Raw genomic sequence first — 20,598 nt, forward strand, 5'->3', positions numbered from 1 at the left:
GATAGCCAGTGAGTGCTTCCATTAAGAGAAAACGGTCCCCTCTGTGACCACCACAACCATCTCTACACCAATCTCACAGAGGCTCAAAAAGGTACCCAGGGCTCTTCTGGGAACACCAGCAAGAAAGCAGGGTTGACCTGTGCTGGCAGTTACCTTATATTGAGGATTTTGCACATTAAAGATAAAAATCTGTAAAACATTGCACTAAAGTCAACACAAACGCAAAAATACCATTGGGGGCCTTTCACACAGTCACACAGTCTTTGCATCAAAAATTAGAGCCAGTATGAGCACCTCCTCCGCCATGTTGGCGTCAAATAAAACAAGTGCCATGCCAACTTGCAATTATTATTGTTATTATAAAAAAAAATGTATTATTTTATTTTGATCGTTATATATATACAGTACAGACATAAAGTTTGGACACACCTTCTCATTCAAAGAGTTTTCTTTATTTTCATGACTATGAAAATTGTAGATTCACACTGAAGGCATTAAAACTATGAATTAACACATGTGGAATTATATATGGAATTATATACATAACAAAAAAGGGTCACACTTTATTTTAGGGTCCAATTCTCACTATTAACTAACCATTAACTATGACTTTTGCCTCAATTAACCCCTTATCTGCTGCTTATTAATAATTAATAAGGTAGTTGTTAAGTTTAGGGTATTGGGTAGGATTATGGATGTCATGCATTATATGTACTTTATAAGCACTAATAAACAGCCAATATGTTAATAATAGACATGTTAATAAGCAACTAGTTATTAGTGTGAATTGGACCCTATACTAAAGTGTTACCCAAAAAAGTGTGAAACAACTGAAAATATGTCATATTGTAGGTTCTTCAAAGTAGCCACCTTTTGCTTTGATTACTGCTTTGCACACTCTTGGCATTCTCTTGATGAGCTTCAAGAGCTAGTCACCTGAAATGGTCTTCCAACAGTCTTGAAGGAGTTCCCCGAGAGATGCTTAGCACTCGTTGTCCCTTTTACCTTCTGTCTGCGGTCCAGCTCACCCCTAAACCATCTGGATTGGGTTCAGGTCCGGTGACTGTGGAGGCCAGGTCATCTGGCGCAGCACCCCATCACTCTCCTTCTTGGTCAAATAGCCCTTGATGCCTTCAGTGTGACTCCGCAATTTTCATAGTCATGAAAATAAAGAAAACTCTTTGAATGAGAAGGTGTGTCCAAACTTTTGGTCTGTACTGTATATATATAAATACTGCCTAAAACAAAGTTAGGCTGAATACTCAACTCAGGAGGTTTTTTAGGAAAGGAAAATTGCAGGGTGAAATTTGACCAGGGTACGTTTCTGTGAGATCTACCCATTTAGATTATGATCGAGTTGGGAATAAAGGCAAAGGAGAGTTAGAATTCCCTCTAAAGCACGTTTCTTCAAGACACTTAAAGGACAGAAAATGCTGTAGAGTTGCTGTCATACTATTTGTTTGAAAGATTTCAGTATCTCGGAGTTTAGCAGCACATAACCTTGCTGCTGGATATGTGAGTCTCTTTGATTAGCGGCTTTAATGAGCCACACAATTAGATATGAGGCAATAAAGGGCTCGTTTAGGAGCGGTGTGGTCTCTGATGGCTGAACCGGAGTTAATTGAGATTTACGTGACAAGATGCTGCAGCAGCTAACAGCCTTGGAGAACGGTCAGCCTAAACCGTGAGCTATTCGTGATCAAAGAAATGACCAAGCAGATAAGAGAGCAAAAGACAAGCCTGCTGACACATGCTTGGCATCGTATTTTGTATTTTCTGTCAAATTCGATGTTAACTTTAGGGAGAAGGAATACAGGCACAGATCTGAGCACTTAATTTTCATGAGTCTTTTAGCTCTGAAAAAAAAAATGCATCAGTGGCCATGAGAGAGCCAGAGCCAGAAAGGTTGGGGCCACTGTACGTCCTTCATGTGAAGCCAATGCCACTAAATAACAGCAGAGAGAAGACTCCCCAAGGACCACAGTCCTCATCATAGTACGCTGATCAAGGCAAAGCAGCTGTCACAACAGCCAAAGTTTTGGCACACATAATCACACAGATATATGTGTGGCTTAAATAATAAAAACCTCTTGGGGAATACCAGTACCAAGTTACAAACAATTCAAAAGTAGGCTGTATTTATTTGATCAAAAATACATAAAAAAGTTATATTGTGAAATATTGTGTGAAATATTGTGAAATATCATTACAATTTCAAAAATATTATTAAAAAAATATGCTGATTCAGTGCCCAATAAAAAAAAATATATAATTATTATCAATGCTGAAAACAGCGTAATATTTTTTTTTGGAAACTATGATACATTTTTTCTTTGGCAAATAGAAAGAAATAAAAAAAGCAGCATTCATTAAAAAATTATTAAACGTCTTTAATGTCAGTTTTGATTTAATGCATTTTAGAATAAAAAAAACCCCTAAACAAGCATATCTCATGTGATACAGTACAGATTAAAATTGAATAGAAAACAGGAATAAAATCATGTCACTTTTATCCAGCGTGGTTTGACATGATTGTGTAAAGTGAAATGTTAGACTATGATATTATTTATGGCCCTACATAATATAAAAATGGTTTCCAAGAAGAGGACCGTTATATTTTGACTAAAGATTATAAAAGCAAACATAGCATAATGTGCCATTAAATCATACAGAAAGATAAGCATTTATTAGGAAACTAAATAGGGAATCCGATTTTGATTTCATGTTAACAGAACTATTGTGCCTTGAATAAACAGCACAGTTTTCCACACTCCAAACACAACTATAGAATTCAGTGTCCTAAATGATTTCAGCTGCACAGACAGATCCAGAGTTACTCCAGTGTCTTCCAGGAAGAATGATTACAACTGTGCAACTATCTCAGATGTCCCCTTTGAAAGCACTGTTCCAGACTTTCTCTCTCAATAAGGGGAATCTGATAGATGTGCTGAGAGCCTGGCTGTCTGGCCCTTGTATATAAGTCACAGACAAAATATCCAGAGAGGGCACCAGGGCACAAGGTGACCCTGTTTCCTGGGAGCTTGTGAAATGACACAATAGACGCCTCTCATCTCTATGTCACACACACACACACACACACACACACACAAACATATATCCACATACGCCAGTCAGACATAACTGTGCCAAGGAAGGAGACGGCATAAAAGCAAAGGCTGGTTGGGGGACACCACCCACCCCATAACGCCCCACTCCAGCGCCACAGCCCTTGAGCCCCATTCAGGCAGAATCCGGTGACAAGCCCCCTTCATACACCCCACAGACGGTGCCGAATTCCACCCTCCACCCTGAGCCTCAACCACAGGCCCAACAGATGGAGTGGCTATTGATCGAACCGCTCGCACCCACCCCGCCCGCTGCATCCATCCCCTGAGGAGACAAAGGGCTGGAGAAGTCAAGAGAGACGCCTGAATATGGGGAGCAGGGCTGGGGCAGCCACAAGGGCGGGCAAAGGGGGGCCGAGATGCTTCCACACAGCTGAGTTATGCAGCAAGTGTCTGCGCGCTTGGGAGTGCGGAGGCATTTTAAAGCTTTGAATGCACTTTTATGATCCAGACTCGGAGGAGACAGGTTGTGTGGAGAGCACACAAGATCAGCGGCGGCTGTGTTTGCTCGGACATAATGGACAGTAAACACTGCCAGCGGAGATGATACGGTTACTGACGGACAGAGCATCATCAAAACAAACAGCTTTTTTTTTTTTATCAGCAAGCTGGGAAACTTCACAAATATTTAGACGGATAAATTGTTTGGTTAAAGTAAACGGAAGAACATGATATTGTGAAGTAAAAAAGCCTTGTTCTTAAAGGGATATTTTACTCAAAAATGTCAATTCTGTCATCACAGTCTTTTTTTGTCCATATAATGGAAATCTATGATTAGCAAGACTGTTTTGGTTAACAACATACTTCGTAACCAAGTACTTTTTGTGTTCCACTGAGGAAATTATGACAGAAACTATCCCTTTAACCAACAAACAATGCCAGGATTCCCATGACAATGTGCTGGGTATAAATTGTAAAAAATTATTCCAAAGACAAAACTTAAAAAAGAGCTATTTTAGCTAATAAAATGACAAATATATTTACAGCATAAATAAAATAATATTTATTTTCTAAATAAAAAGATTGGAAATTATTATTATATATTTTTAAATAAAATAAAATAGCATCCATGCTGTGACATTTCATAATTCAAGTCCTGCCATATCATATATTATATATTTTGACTAGGAAATACATCCCATTAAGGAAGCTAGATGAATTTTGATACGGTGTCATGTTGTCTTACACATTTAATAATCCATATAAAAAGCTTACTTAGCAGTAGATGTTCAGGAAGAACTATCTAGAGTGATTTCCACTTTTCTTCTCTCAAATTAAATACAGATCGACTGAAAACTGGTAGTGTGAATCAGGAGTAAGCAATGGCAAAAACATGTTTTTCCTGGAGATGAATTTCAAGTTTCTTCCCTGAGCAGTCCTTGGGAGAAACCCCTATCGAGTAGCACCATTCTCTGCACCACTGCGTCCAGCCAACCCTGTCTAGAGCTCTCAGCCCAGCCAACCTTGTCTGGATCAGGTTTCCTCAGGTGGGGACCTGAACACCTCATCTTAACTAGGAGAGGGGGGCTGAGGTTATGAGAGGGCATCAGCACGAAACACACTAATTCTATATAGGGGTGAGTCAAGTTCCAAGAACCGATTACCATTTTGTCTTTGAATAAGACGCCTGACCTCTTGTTGCTCCAGGGGGATTGCACTTGCAATTAGTGTACCATGAGTCTCTTTGAATTAAAAGTGTATGCTTAATGCCAAATAAGCAATTAAAAGAAGCACAACTGAACTAACATTAATAACCTCACTTCACCATCAAAATGCTGTTTAGAGGCTCGGTTCTGTTTTCCTCAGCTCACTAGTTTTATACTTTTTAATTCCTCCTACAAGGACGACACTTTATTAACAGTGAGAGTCTTTTTTTAGGCAGAACTGCCTTCTGGGTTTGTGATAAAATGAGTCTGTGGTTTTGCTTTAAAAGCTCACATGAAAGGTTAGCACTGATTTCTCAACTGTCTGCTGTATGACACACACAAAAAAATAGAATAGAAGATTAAATAAAATTCTCTACATAACTAGCAGTGTTTGCTATATTGCTCATACTTGTTGTTAGGAATTTGTCAAAAACTAAAGTGTCATGGAAATGAATTATACCACAAATCATGTGATCTGAAGAGAGACGTGCTGTTACTTTTGTGAACGATTACACTTATGATTTTCACCTGGTGGATGATTAAACAGATGGAAATTTTTCATGGGCCTACATTGAGGGAGGGAACGGAGTCATATCTAGCGACCAAAATATCAGAGATCTGGGGTGTGCAACCACCCAAAACACCCTAGAAACCATCCAAAACACATGTGCAACTGCGTAAGGCATAATAGAACAGCCGAAAAACAAAATCGCAAGAAGCATTGCACACAAAAATCTACCTATAACAGAGCTTACTGGAGTGTTACTGATTCCTATGCCTCACAGGACACACAGGATGTTAACTTTTGTAAGCAGCACGCTTGTTCTAATGTGCCCGTTTTTTTCCACTGCTGTTTTGCCCTTGAGCGAGGCAATGAACTCACATGATTTGCTCCAAGGGTGCCCGAACACAGCGATTCTGCATCTCCTGGCCTAAGCCCATGACCAACAACCTTTTCGAAAGAGCGGAGACCACCCAGTGACCTTCCTCTACTAAAATAAAGGTCATAGCAAGTCACATGGACTTTTTCTGACAAGAAAAACACACCCCCATGACACTGAACGGGTCAACGGGTTAGATGAGAGTCAACGAGCAGAGGGCCGGAGGGATATCAGGTACAGCCAGGCAGCCTGATTTCACAATCACCTCACCATCTGCATGTTGCTCATCTATCACTCGCTCTCTAATAGATTGGATTTCTAATATTGTGTGTGTTCAGAAAGCTTCGGTTTCTCCTTCACAAAGAGAACGAGCCCCGTTATGTTCCCCCCATTCGCTGTTTTTCAGAGTGGTCTCCACAGAGCGCTCTCAGATTCCAGAACACAATGCTGCTCAGGTCTGGCTCGGATTTAAAAGATTAATAGCCCTCTGTCGTGACAGAAATGCAATCGTCTGAGTTTTCTGTGACAGCAGGGAGGGGGACGTGCAAAAAAAATCGGCGAGTGTGAAAACCCGAAAGAGAGAAACTATTGTCCGCGGTCACAAACGCAGCTGATGAGGACTGATTGCTATCGCTGCTCTCTCAAGTTTGGCTGTCAATCAAAGCCGACGACATCAATGGGACAAATTTGAATGATAAAACGAAAAGTCACAAGCGGCAGCATTTTGCTTGTCATCGGGGTTAGCGAACGTGTCGACGCGAAGAAGAGGGGAGGGGAGAAGTTTTTTGCAGAATTCAGGTTTTGCTGTGAAAATGCCGGCTCTGCCCTTCAATCATAACACAAGGCTTTACCACCGAGCGTCTGCTTAACAATTCCAGTTTCAATACCCGACACAAGTCTGTCACTCGCACACGAGAGAGAGAACAGAATGGGCCTGGCGCTTCAAGAAACATCGTAAGTAAAACTCAATGGAGGAGTTTCATTGCTCCATCAGCGCGGATCAATCAAGCGTTCCCCAATAACCAGCAGCTGTCACCTCACAGGAAACATCAATCAGATGCCATTCAAAACTAAAGATGGTAATTAATCAAAGAAAAAAAAAAATATGAGAGTTAGTAGATCCACACGGGACCAATCAAAAATATACTTTAAGTATACGATCACAACCACATATCGCAAGAAATTAAATTCACTCCGTCAAGAACTTAGAGGCTTCGAAGATCAAAAGCGCTTCAAAAACGTCACTGGTCCAACTTCTAGAGGAACTGATGTAAAAGTATATGATAAATGTTTGATGTGCAGTGGATTTGAACCTAGAGACGGGGGCCAAAGAAAGTGGGAAAGCGAGAAAGTACATTTTGAACAGCTGTTCTAACTACAGTCTCTTCCCAGGAGAAATTCTCCTCTGGTCTTCTTGGTCTTCCTCCCTCTCACTGCCTTTCAGGCCGAGGACCTGAAAGCCTTTCTTCTCACATCAGAAAACTGACTGCTTCAATGCGGTTCCTTTCAGCCTGACTCTCCCATCTACTAACACCATGACTAGAAGGACAAGGGAAAAAAAAGAGGGTGACAAGATGAGCAAGAGAGGGAGAAGGAGAGTGAGATATCCCTGCAGGCTCTCGTCAGTTCCAGGCCATTAGCTCTCCCTCACTGGGACTTTGTTTACAGGCGGACATAAATAGAATTCTCCTCCTTTATCTGAAGCGCCATCCTGTGCCACTGATGAGGGATGGGACTTCAGAGTGGAGGCTCTCAGAGAAGCGGTCGAGTAAAAGGCACTATGATCTAACAGCCAAGAGATAGTGTGCGTTAAGAACTGGTCGCACAGGGCTCGTCTTACCGTGAGGGGAAAGAGGCTCACGCATTCACAAAATAAGGCAAAGTTAGCGTCACACTAACTAATGGTAGAAGACCTCCATGGAAAATTCCAAGAAATGAGAAACCGGAGCATTTAAGACTTTCATTTATTGGTTCATTTGAACAGTTCTTTATATTGAAAAGGTTAAACAATATTAATTCATTACTCAGATTACACGTTTTAGAGTAGTGAACAATATTTCATTAAATAAATAAAAAATGCATCAGCACTGAAGTCCTTTTCAGTGAATGGTAAAAAAAAATAATAAAAAAAGTTAGAATACATAAAGGTTTTTTTTTGTTCAATACTGTTGTTGATTACTATGTTTTTAAAAGAGCTATAGATAGTCAAACGTTATTTTTTCATGGTTCCAAAATGCCATAAACATAATTTGTTATGAAAAGGTTTATTTAAAAACATTTTATATTATTTCAGTTCAAGTATTTTTTCAATGCTTTCAAATATAGATTGTGCTCATAAAATGTTATTTATAGCCCTAATAGGTTTCAGTTTGACAAAATCATTAAAAAGAACCATTTCAAAATAATATTTTGATCGGCAATCAGACATCACTAAGCAAAAAGGATTGTGCCACAGTTTTCTGCTGAGAACAAACCACTTTCTATTAAAAATGTTCTGAAATGTATATAAGTTGACAGCATTACTTGAAAATCAGGATTAAACATGAAAAATCATACAGAGGAAAAAATACAAATTAGGAACCATCTGCTGCTCACATTTCTGCATATTATTGGTAAACAGGCACAGAGGGAGTGTGTATGTATGTGTGTGCATGCACATATTTGATATAAAATCACAGAGCAATGCTCTGACACACTCTCATATTCCTTCGAGAGAGACAGACACACGCGCAGACAGAAGACTCCAGCTACACTTCCACAGTTACTGCCCACAGCAGAATCTGATTGGCTGAGACAAGCTGACAGCTGGACAGATGTTCCAGAGGAGGCACACATGGGAGGATAGAATGTGTGTGCTGTGTTTTCATCATGTCTGCATTCTGACTCCATGAACAGGAGAGCTGTCACAGACGGTCTCACAGACGGATCCCATGATATCGGCGCGGAGCCGCTTGAGCGAGGGACAGGAAGAGGAGACAGAACTGTAGAACACATCCAAACCTTCCAAAATCACATCGTCGTCTGCAATTTCCTATGGCAGACATACTGATTGTAATGTGAAATGCAAATCAAATGAGATGATGGATTACTTTAAAACGAATCCTGCATTTAGGTCAACATCTAATTTGTTTCTTGACAGAACTGTAATTGAACTGTGACATGTTGGAAATGAACTATGAACCATCAGGAAGTTCAGACTGATATTTATCAATAATTAAGCCATATCCTCTAACCATTACCTATCAATATAACAAATAACTTATGGACATTCAAACCCACGTAAACACCAGACAGATAAAAGAGCAGCAAATGTGCCCAATGCAACATAATAAACCATTCAAACCGTTCAAAGTTCTGCAAGTGTATTTTTAAAACTAACTAGACAACTGCTAGACCAAGCTTAACCCAGAATGGGCCTAAGCAAGCATAATCCAGAAAAAGTATATTTAAAAAAAAAATACAAATACAAATGAACATATCCAGCAGTAGACCACTGAAAAAAATATGCTTATTTGAGATAGTTCAAATTGCAATTAAGGTGTTTCCAAGCCTAAAAGAAATCAAAACTAAAATGTCAAATTAAAACCAAGGGATCCTTGATTTTAAACCAGAGTATAATTTAGGTTTTAAGGCTCTCGGGAAGCTCCAAATTAATTTTCATTCCAACCTGTGGAAGCAAGAGAAAAGTCTTCAAAACTGGAGAGATAATTGGCCGCACACAAATTATGCCTGAAACTCGGCGCAAGCTAAAAGAACATCAATGACTTTCGCTAGGAAAAGGCAGTGTGTAAATTGGGGTCAGGCTCAAGAAGCACAAATGCACGCGGTGTAATGCATTCAGCGGAGGTTGCAAATGTGGGATTTTATAAACAATAAAACTCTTTTGAAAGACTCTCTTGTCTACCTTCTCAGCAAGTGAGCACTGAAGTTAAAACAATCGGCTTTGGGCCAGCCATATCTGCCAAACCTCTCATCTCACTTAAGCGGTGCAGGCAATTCATTAGTCCGTGGAGGGTCAGCAGTTCCAGCAACTCAATCAAAATGTTAATAAAACTAAGAGTCCACAAAAAGAACACAACAAATGTGCCAATGAGGGTGATTTCACCATGTCCTCATCACCCTGCAGCATTTGTCATATTTTTGAAAGCATCGTTTTTTGAACCAACAGCTAAAACGCCTCAGCCTTTTTTTCATAATTTTTGAAGGGGTGGTTAACTAAGTGTTTAAATGAGTATAAGGTGTCAAGAGCCTCAAAAAAAGCAAAACTAAATGGACAGTAGAGGGTAACTGGACATGATGATCAAACCTGCACAAGAACTACAGCACACATGACCGACCAACCATTACGAATTGATGCAATTCTAGAAACATTTCGATTAAACTCGGAGCAAACAGGCAGTCCACGAACGGCCGACTACTCATACGCCTGCTCGATGAAAGAGCTATTAGATGGGTTTCAAAGGATGAGAGTGGACTCATAATTATACATGACATCTTTGGGAGATAAAAGTGATTACCATGGCAAAAGGGTTGGGGAGGGCCACTAAAAATTGCTTAGCAACCAGTCATTATACCTCCACCCTGAGGAGAGTGAGGTGGCCGTCCATCCATCTAACCCCCTGCCCCCACCCATCCAAATACAAACAGTGATAAAAAGTGGCGCAATTGCTCTTGACACACAAATAGGTTAACACAATAAAGCTGCCTATGCCCGGCTCACTCGAGGGAGGAAAGCAATTCCAGCAGCAGGCAGAAGGTAATAAAGCAGAGGGGTTTTTTTTTTTTGGGGGGGGGGGGTGTGCTTGTGTGTCCATCCAGTCTTCATCTTGCGCTCCTGTGCTGAAGTGGAGGAAGGCATGCAGAAAAGTAGACGCCCGAGGGTCTAATATCACTGTTGGTTTAGAACCTTTTGACAAGAGCAATAACACTGGCCAAGAATGGCAGAAACCCCAGCCTACAGCAGTGGAGCACTGTACAGAAATAATGGCGTTACGTTAGAGACGTGTGCGCACTTTGCAGTTCACCACCGTCTCCCAACAATAGCATTAATATCAGGGAAAAACCCTATGTAATGGCTTTTTCAATCACAAACCTATTGAAGGAGTGAGATATTGTATTCTGACCCATTAACAACATCAACAATTAAACATCTATGCCTGGTAATATGTGATACAAATCTCCAGAGTTTTTAATAAAATGCTTTGCATTCCCAGCACACAGCATGAAGTCGGCAGCAGGGGTGTGGGATCGCTAATCGCACACGGCCGAGGCAGGAGGCATTGTTTCCTGCAGTCGGTGGAAATTTCATTACCTCTCGACAACACTACAAGTTGACTAACTGCTTTTATGAAACGCACGGCGTATACAATATAGATTGTGTGTGTTTGAAGAGATTCAGGGCCATCTAAGTCACCGCCAATGGCACTTTTGTTCATTGTCACCAACTTGAATTACACAACCCACTTTGAATGTAAACGGAATCAACTTTTGTCTTTGCGGTCATGGTTAAGAACGTAATTAAATGTGTTACACTTTCAACCGCACCGCATGACAAAACCCATTTTCCCTGGCAATAAAAAAAAACAGGATTTGTAAACAGGTCACAGTCTAAGGCTCTCGCTACGTTTTAATAGCCTCAATATGTTGGAAAGGAAAAGCAAGCATGCATTCCCCACCCACCCCAAACCAATTTTAAAGGCTGCCCACCACAATGTTAATAAATAAGACTCAGAAGCACAGTGGGAGTATGATATTAGTCACCCTTTCTGTCAGACAACCTTGCTAGCAAATAGAATCAAAAATGTGTCTACTCTATTCATTAGACCTCCATGAAATAATTCTAAATAATTCAACAGCTGACTTTTCACAGCCCATTTGCTGTGTATATGTCTCTTTCAATAGCACTAAATACAGAGGATATAGGCATACTATTAGAAAGGCAACTGACTGACAGACGAATAATTGAGCTTTGACTTCCAGCGCAGCCTGTCTTACCCTGCTGGGGGATTAGGAGAACTTTCCACTCCGTGAGAACACCAGGCATTTCTGTTTTGTGCTGCAGTAAGCCCATATCTCATGCATGTGTCATGTTCTATCAGTGAGCTCCATATGTTCAAACAATAGCACCGTTCTTTATAATAACAGGGTTGACATAGTTTAAGGGTCAACAGGAGCGTTGCAATGATCCAAGATAAGCTATGGATTTCAAGTTGTGAGAGATGTAACACTTGTGTGAGTGAAGGCTGCAAATATTAAAAAGCAGCATAGGAAACACAAACAGGCCTTAAAGTGTTAGTTCACCCCAAAATTTAAATTTTACTCACCCTCGAAGCACCCTAGGTGTATATGACTTTCTTCTTTCAGACAAATCCAGTTGGAGTTATATTAAGTCAACAATCATCAAAATGGGGGTGGTGTTGGCGCAGTGGATAAGACACATGCCTTTGGTGTGAGAGACCCGGGTTTGAATCTACTGTAAGACACCGGTGTGTCCCTGAGCAAGACACTTAATCCCTAGTTGCTCCAGATATAGCAATTGTAAGTCACTTTGGGTAAAAGCGTCAGCTAAATGAATAAATGTAAATATAAAGTGTGCGCATTCATAATAAACAAGCTTTACGTGGCTCTAGGGGGTGAATAAAGGCCTCCTGTAGTCAATGCATGCAATTTTGTAAGAAAAATATCCATATTTCAAACATGATAAACACTTTTTTCCTCACTTCCAATATCTATCATATGCAGAAGCCATTCCGGCAGATGACGTAGTAAGATGGCGTTGCGTGATAAGTGACAAAGTTTGAAATTATTGATTGACAATGCTTTTTAATGCTTTCTGAAAGCTTTTAAAATAATTTATAAAAAATATTTAATTCATGGGCCTTATTGATGCTTACTTGCATGTAAAAGTGCAACACAAACATTCCTTAAAACATTGTCTTTTGTTTCCTTTAGAATAAAAAAAAATATATAACACATATTTGGAACAACATGAGAGTAAATCAGATTTTTTGTGGGGGATGAACTATCCCTTAAAGTAATGGTGAAAAATATAGTCTAAACACTGCAGATTTGGACTGCAACGCTGGTTTCATTACAGCATGTCACAATGATGAAATGCACCATGGGAGGGTATGGGAGTCAGGATATTGCCCAAATCTTTCGCAAAAATGGGGTAAAGAACAAAGATATCTGCAACGGCATAGAACAGAGCTGCACTGAAAGCATTTCACTGAATTATGCTGGCAGAGAAACAATAGTGAAGGGAGTACAAAGTCACTAACTGAAAACACGAAGCCGTAACTCATAGAAATTGAACTGCTCCTTTTACAAGGAGGAACAGGATACACAGTGAATTCTCCAGTAAAGTTCTTTGAAAAACACACTCCCGTAATTCTCAATGACTGATGCCTAGGCAAACTTTTCATTCCTTGAAGAGCAGCAAGCAGGTCCACTTTCCCAGCATCCCCTATCATCGCCAGCAAAAACAATCCACCCAGGAGGCCGATTACAGAGCTGTTTGTTTTTTAGGAAGAACAATTTGCCCTTCAAAGTGGCACTCTTTGAATATGATTCCTGTTCGCTAGTGCGATTAGCTATGAAGCAGAGATGATGTGAAGTTGAACATACACCATTTAATCTGCCGTTCTTTCTCTGCACTCAGAGCCATTAAATGACAAACATGTCCACAGTTATCTCTTTCAGCCTGAAGGATAGACACAGCTCCTTAACATGCTCAAAGAGGGCTTGTTTGAACTTTCTTACCAGCACATAAAAATAGGATTTTTTAATAGGCCAAACTATCTAATCTGATTTGCTAATTCCAAAACATCAGAAGCTACAGTGAAGCCAAAGATCTTCAACAGGCTGTGAAATCATCATCATCCCCTTGAAGCTGCAGAGAGGCAAAGACCCTGGAACGGCTAAATCAACACACCGCAGCTCGGCATCTCGTCTGGATGAGGATATTGAAATTGAAACTGCAGCAAAGCAAAGGTCAAGTAAACAACAACAACACACATTATCCTGAAATTCCATTTAGAGCCGCCCATCTTGACACCATTTCCATGCTTGGATTTTCTTCCCGACACTTTTAATCAATATCACCTACGAAAGCAATGCAGGCTGGGCCTTTTATGTAGCGACAGGGGAGAAAGGAATGCCATAAAGGAGAAAATCAAACAGCCTCCTCCGCAGGTGTTGCGCATTAACAGATGTTGGGAACATTAGCATTGTACAGGCGGCTCGGCGAACAGAGTGGGGGAGAGAGGATAGGAATTGCGGATTACCCGGGGCACAGATATAATAGCTCTTCCGGAACAATGGCACCTCCTTAACACTCAATACTCGCAGGAGGAGCTCTGTAGGAGACCTGCGAGACAGGAGCATTCACAATCTATTCACCGCACTTTCACAACTAACAAAGACATTTTCTTTTGACACTCTTTTCTATTCTATATTTCTCAGCAGCCAAGGTAAATTGGTCTATTCATTTTTCAAAGTACCAGTGATTTCGAAAAATGCACAAGATTAAGGAGACCCATTCTGCTGAAGGTAAAAGCGACCAGTAAGTTTAGACAGTTTTTTTTTTCCTACTGTGGACATAAGGGCTTTTATTTTGAACAATACCATAGTTGACAGCTGAATCTGGGACAAGGTCCATTTCAGATCCTGCCTCGCTCCACACCCACCCCTTACCGGTGTTAAAATTCAACTGAGCCTCAAAAGAAGACAAACCCAGGGTTTGGATGGCAATGACCTCTTGATCATTACCAGAAAACCTCAAAAAAGGGAATTAAACAACACACAAATCCCATAAACAAACCCAATCTACTAGACATGCACACGTTTTCTTCATACGTGAACAGGCCATGCCCCAAGCCTTGAGAGACACTGTTTTCAGGCTCCAGAGAGATATATTCAAGTATCATGTCCTGCTCCATCCATCCAAATAACTGCTCCACCAAGCCCACAGGAAAAAAAAAATAAACAGGAAAGATTTGTTTCTTTAAAAGCTTATTTATAGTTACAGGACAGCTACTCTGTAATCGATTTCCAGAAAGAAGGGTTTGATTATACAACCAGGGAACTACTAGGTCTATACTGGCTGAGACAATACCTAAAAACAGATTCATATATAAAACAGGAAATTAAAGTTTTACTAATATAATGATATTCATGAGCGAAGCCCTAGCTCTCCCTGGTTTTAATAAGAAAACAGTTGAGTGATTTCACCCCATGGCCATCAATCAATCAATCTACACAGTTATCTCTATATTCAAATGAACAGTGCACTCTTCTTTAATAATATCCTAGTGAAATTAAACTATCCATCAAGATCTGCGGCAGAGGCAGAAACGGTGAAACGGGTACGAGTTCAACTTCATACCTCTGGAAATTCGCTCTTGTTTTAATCTCATTACGATCTTTCCCATTCAATACAGTTGGCAGAGGTTGAATTGCAACCAAACAGCGTTTCTCCATCAAAAGAAACCTTACTGCTGATGGCGGTGGTACAATAAACTGAGTTTCTTTTTGGATGGCTTTCAGGGCATAAAGTCCTTCCAAAACATCTTGACATCAGTTTTCTGTTGTCAAACTCTTTGTAATTACCTTGTGTGGAAAGAATAGCTACGGCACACAAGGAAAAAATTCAAGCTGAACTCTCAAAACTAATAATGTTTGCAAATGTGCCAAGATGATCGAGTTAGACATGGAAAAAGTCAACAAAAATGAGAAACTGACAAAAGGGAAAAATTAAATAAGCTATGAAAAATGAGAAACAATGCTAAGGCCATTCAGTGACCTAAATATTAGACTGTACCATATCACCACCAGCTATCCCCTCCTCCATGCACACTCGGCTCAGTTGAGATTAGCATTATGCTGGAAGCTCTATTTGTTTAGGTGAGATCGAGCCACAGAGCTAATACCGGGCCAATTTGCTCAGCGGGTCACGGATGTGCAGCAGGAGTAGGAAATGAGGCAACTCTGGCCCCCGGAGGTGAACCTTTCCACTCGTACATCACTGAATGTTTTATTCAATAGAGTGGTGAGCATAGTCCTTGACAGGTGCTGTCTCCACGGGTGGAGGGAGTCGCAGCCCTCAGAGTGAGGGACTCTGCTGGGGTAATGAGGCTGCCAGGCCCTGAGGAAGGCCACATGCTGGAGCTGAGCTAAGAGCCAGAGCCCTAAGCCTCCAGAGTGATGACTTGCAGAGTGGAACGTCCACCGTGGAGCAGGGGGCCAATCGCATTAGTCAGAGCAGCGGAGAAATGATGGGGGGCCTCATGAGACTCAAACTGTGATGTATGGGGAGAGAATAAAACTCTCTTTCCTGACAGACGATCAATATGAATGCTCATGCTGGTCCAAATATTAAAAAAAATGTAATCAGTTATTATTTTGCGATGTTAAACTACCTGTTCTACTTTTAAGAATAAATGAATAAAAAAGTAAAGTGAAGTGACCGAGTATGGTGTCCCATACCCAGAATTTGTGCTCTGCATTTAACCTATCCAAGTACGCACACACACACACACAGTAGTGAACAAAAACACACTGTGAACGATCACTGGCGGACCTGAGACTCAAACCAACAACCTTTGGGTTACAAGTCAGACTCTCTACCCATTAGGCTACGACTTCCCCCACTTAAACTCATGCTTAATCTAGCTTGTGCTCACTGTTGTAAACGGAAGCAGTTCCGGGCAGATGACGTATGAGTTCGACTTTGGGTATGTGCCGCTCAAAAGTGATGAAAGCCATAAGCACAGGGGAGAGATCAAAACGAAACAATGGTCACTATTTAGAAGTACAAAACAAGGATTTGTAAAGAAGAATGTCAGAGGATTTCGATATAAGCCAAGAGGAGACTGGTTATCCTTTGCTAAAATAAGAAATCTTTGCTTCCTTTGATCCTGTAAACAAACGTTGGTTTTCACGAGACTCACCAGCACATGCGCAATGCTGACCTCATACATCATCCGCCCAGAGCTGCTTCAGTGTACAACCTTTGACATGAAAGCGATCATTAAGTTTTGAATATGGATATTTTTCTTACAAAAACACATTGATTCGCCACAGGAGGCCTTTGTTCAACCCCCGGAACAGTGTGAGACACTTTTTTTTTTTTATGGATGGGCGCTTTTTTTGGGCACAAGCTTCTTTTGGACTGATGTGTGCAACACCCACTGAGTGCCATCAAACAGCTTGAAAGATCAAAGTTTTATATAACTCCGACTGGATTCGTCTGAAAGAGGAAAGTCATACACACCTAGGATGCCTCTGGGGTGAGTAAAACAACACAGCTTAATTTTCATTTTTGGGTGAGCTAACCCTTTAAAACCTCAAGTTGCCTCAGGAGGACTGACCCTCTGAAAAGCAAGATGTTTTATGTAAAAGCTTCAGCAGAGTGACTAAACAGTTTTAGGAGTGGCTCATGGCAAGATGTGAAAGGTTTGATAGATGAAATGCTTTGTGTTCAGGGCCAGTTTGGATGGTGGGTTTGGTCGTCAACAGGCTTTTCATGTAAAGCTATTGTCCCTGCACTCGGATGTCAGCTGTTCCTTCTCCATGCATCACTAGCAGTTTCCAAGAACTGATGTTTTGCATATCCTATCTCTATGAAATCTAATCAATGAATGCCTGGAAACTAGCTAAAGTGCAGTCTGGTTTTATTTGGATGTTAAGGCAGGTCAGTTGGCCTAAACAAATACAGTGTTTTTGATTTGTTTGTTTTTTTGGTCCCCAGAGACTTTAACCCGCTACAGTAGAACCTTTTTGTGAACAGGTCTTAATATATATATATATATATATATATATATATATATATATATATATATATATATATATATTTTTTTTTTTTTTTTTTTTTTTTTTTTTTTTTTTTCTTAGTGTGAAGAACATCTTAATAATCTAAAGAACTTTTTTCCACTATAAAGAACTTTTGTGCAATATAAAGCTTCCATGGACGATTCTTCAAAGGTTCTTCATTGCACCATAAATGTTAATAAGAAACATTACTTTTAAGAGAGTAACAAACTTTTTTTCTCCAGGGCCGGCTCCAGAGGAGGCCGCTGAGGGGTTTGACCAACCTAATCATGAGCTTGGCTTACCCGGAGAGTCTCGAAGCACACCTTAAATCATAAGATCTGGAACCAAGCAGATTTTTATCTTTGATATAAGTTCTTGAGCAACCAATATCTGATGTAAAACAGCCTTAACTTTTGTTAGTAGTTAAGAGATTAAGTCATAAAGGAAATCATTGACACACACTACGTGCTGAAACCAAGACGAGGAGGTACTGGCAAAGATTTTCACACTTTTTTTTCAGATTCTCTCGCCTGCCATCGTGTTGTAAACAGATTTTATGCTTTGAGAGCATTCATCCTGTCAGCGCGCTCTTTAAAGACCCAGAGTGCACATCAAAGCGCGTCCTGGGGCCATTCAGCGGCCGACACCTCCATTTTACTGCACTTCCTTTATTTATTACAGGTAAAACCGTGAAACAAAGGTTATATGTTCTGTCAGGGACCAAAAGACGCCACCCGATACCACATCACACGATTTTATTGCGACAGAAGCGAAGCGTTAAACAAATGAAGCTAATCATTGCTGAAAATCACCATCCAGTCAAAGGCGATTCTGTTACCTTTCAGTCAAAGTTGCTATCACACACATTTTGCATAATTGAGATTTTACTAGCAAACTTCTTTGATTATTTTAACGCTCAAAGTGAGCGCAACATCGTAGCCTACATTATAACAAATATTCACTATAGTAAATTAAGCTATTTTTCATGCTAAAACTGTGGTAACCTGCTATATATATATATATATATATATATATATATATATATATATATATTTTTTTTTTTTTTTTTTTTTTATTTTTTTTTTTGTAAGGGGACTACATTATCCTACTGTATTGTAGCCTACTGCGACTAACGTTACTTATTGAAGTGTGCGTCTCGAGAAGCGTTAAATTATGATGCATAGCCTACTTAAAACCCTGCTTAATTATGCGAAAAAACAAGCATGCACATTTTCATTAAAAGATCAATTAAAGCTGAAATAATGAACGGGGGAGGGTATATTTACCATAAATCGCTCTGTGATGCTGACTAGATTTCCATGCAGGATTGTGATGACAGGACTGTGGGAACGTGAAGCGGCCGAAAGAACAGACGAGGGGGAAATGATGAGGGGTGGAAAAATCAATAATATCTCACTCTGTCCTTAGATGAAATGGAAAAATGTATAATCCCTGGTATATTCAGTAGAGTTATTATAAGTTTATTTCCTTTTTTCTTCGTTGATCACGCGCGAAAAAAAACGGCTTGTTCAGAAGGATCGTTGGGCAGTTTTTCCTTGCCGTTCTTTAAAGATTTCTTCTTTTTTATGAATCTGATCTGTGCTTTTCGTTCAATAGCCTAGGAGACAGCGGATCAAAGTGAGGAGCGGTTCCCAAAAATGCCGTGTGTCAATTGCGCTCCGTTAACTGCGTTCTGAACTACCGTCAATGATCCCGTCTGTCTGGATCTTTACCCGTTTACTTACTGGAATAATCTCCGAGTAAGGCTTAGTAGAAAACTGCAAACTCCAGTAAAAATTACAGCTTATTCTGCTGACACGAACCCGATAAAATAAATAAGTGCTTTGCCAATTAAATAAACTGCGATTCGCAAATGTCCTTAAATCCGAACAGCGAACAGACTTTGGCGTATACAATCAATAGGAATGATTTATCCTCGGCATATATTAAAAAGCCCTGGTTGTGTTTAAGGCGATATTCCTTTAACGGGAGAGCAGGTGCAGGAATTGAATACACGCCGTTTAATCCTGGAGAAGAGAAATCACCGTTCAATTCCAGCGGTTCTTTTCATCCCCTTGCACGGACACCTTCCGTCGCGATTTCAACTCCGAGGTCCGTTTAATTATTCCTCTGAAGGACTCCAAAGGTTGCAGCTTTTGTTCATGTTAATATCGAGGGAGAATTAATCAATTTAAATCAATAATTTGTCTGTTTTCCGCGTCTCTGTGACACGCTCACATGCACTGCGCCTCACCCCTGCGCCGGGCTGCCGAGACTGACAATAACCCGGAACGGTGCAGACTCTCTCGGATCCACCGACCGCCCACCAGCCAATCAGCGCACAGGGGGGATTTAAATATTCCCACGGGTCGGCCAATCATGGGTAATTGAGGGTTGTTACCACGGTGACGCTGTCAGCGTCTAGGCGTCACGTTTATTATTTGCGATATTATAAACGCTCAGGGACTGGACGTTGATCTTGTGAGACTGAGGGGACGGCGTTAACAAAGGTTAAAGGCACCCGCAGCAACCAGTAACTAACAAATAAAAGTTGAACTATTTATTGGCATACACAGCAGGTCAATATCCTTGTAAATACTCTCATAGTCGTATAATTTCACATTATAAAGGTTGTAGGCTATTCTTTTATCTTTATAGTATACTATATGTCGTCGACCTACCTTTTGATATTGTGAAGCTACTATTAATTATTTAAACAGTAATCTAATCACATAATAATACGGTGATTGGTTGCAAGTTTGCTCATTAGCAGACTTGAATATGATTTATGTGTTTTCTGCAGCTCTGTGACTTACACGCTTACGGCATTTTCTCGGTTTAAAATGCTGCTTTTCAGCCAGAGAGAAATTATCCAGTGTGATATGACATTTGACACATTTGTTTTGTCTCGCGCATACATAATTCATTAGTTTTATGCGCGCTCATGCAGCCAGATTGCTCGCGTCCAATCTATATCGCAAATTGCGTCCACTCTAATCAAACTTGAGCAAACATGTGCGGAATGTTAGTGGAGTCATCTGCTTATGGAATCAACAGATAACATGCTCTCCCACACGCATGTCATAGCTGGAGCTCAATTGATTACCGATGGATTGTTCTCAGAGAGATGAGATG

General features: G+C 40.4%; 1 protein-coding gene across 1 annotated transcript in view; it reads right to left on the bottom strand.

The window, feature by feature from the left end:
* fam222aa (family with sequence similarity 222 member Aa) overlaps positions 1–19,752 on the bottom strand; it is a 55,771-nt gene extending 36,019 nt beyond the window's left edge. The window contains exon 1 of the mRNA XM_026261459.1: positions 18,750–19,752. The gene's annotated coding sequence lies outside the window, so the exon portion shown is untranslated. The remainder of the gene's footprint in view (positions 1–18,749) is intronic.
* Positions 19,753–20,598: the final 846 nt, after the last annotated feature.

This window comes from Carassius auratus, unplaced genomic scaffold, assembly GCF_003368295.1.
Source record: "Carassius auratus strain Wakin unplaced genomic scaffold, ASM336829v1 scaf_tig00215868, whole genome shotgun sequence".
Taxonomy (NCBI): domain Eukaryota; kingdom Metazoa; phylum Chordata; class Actinopteri; order Cypriniformes; family Cyprinidae; genus Carassius; species Carassius auratus.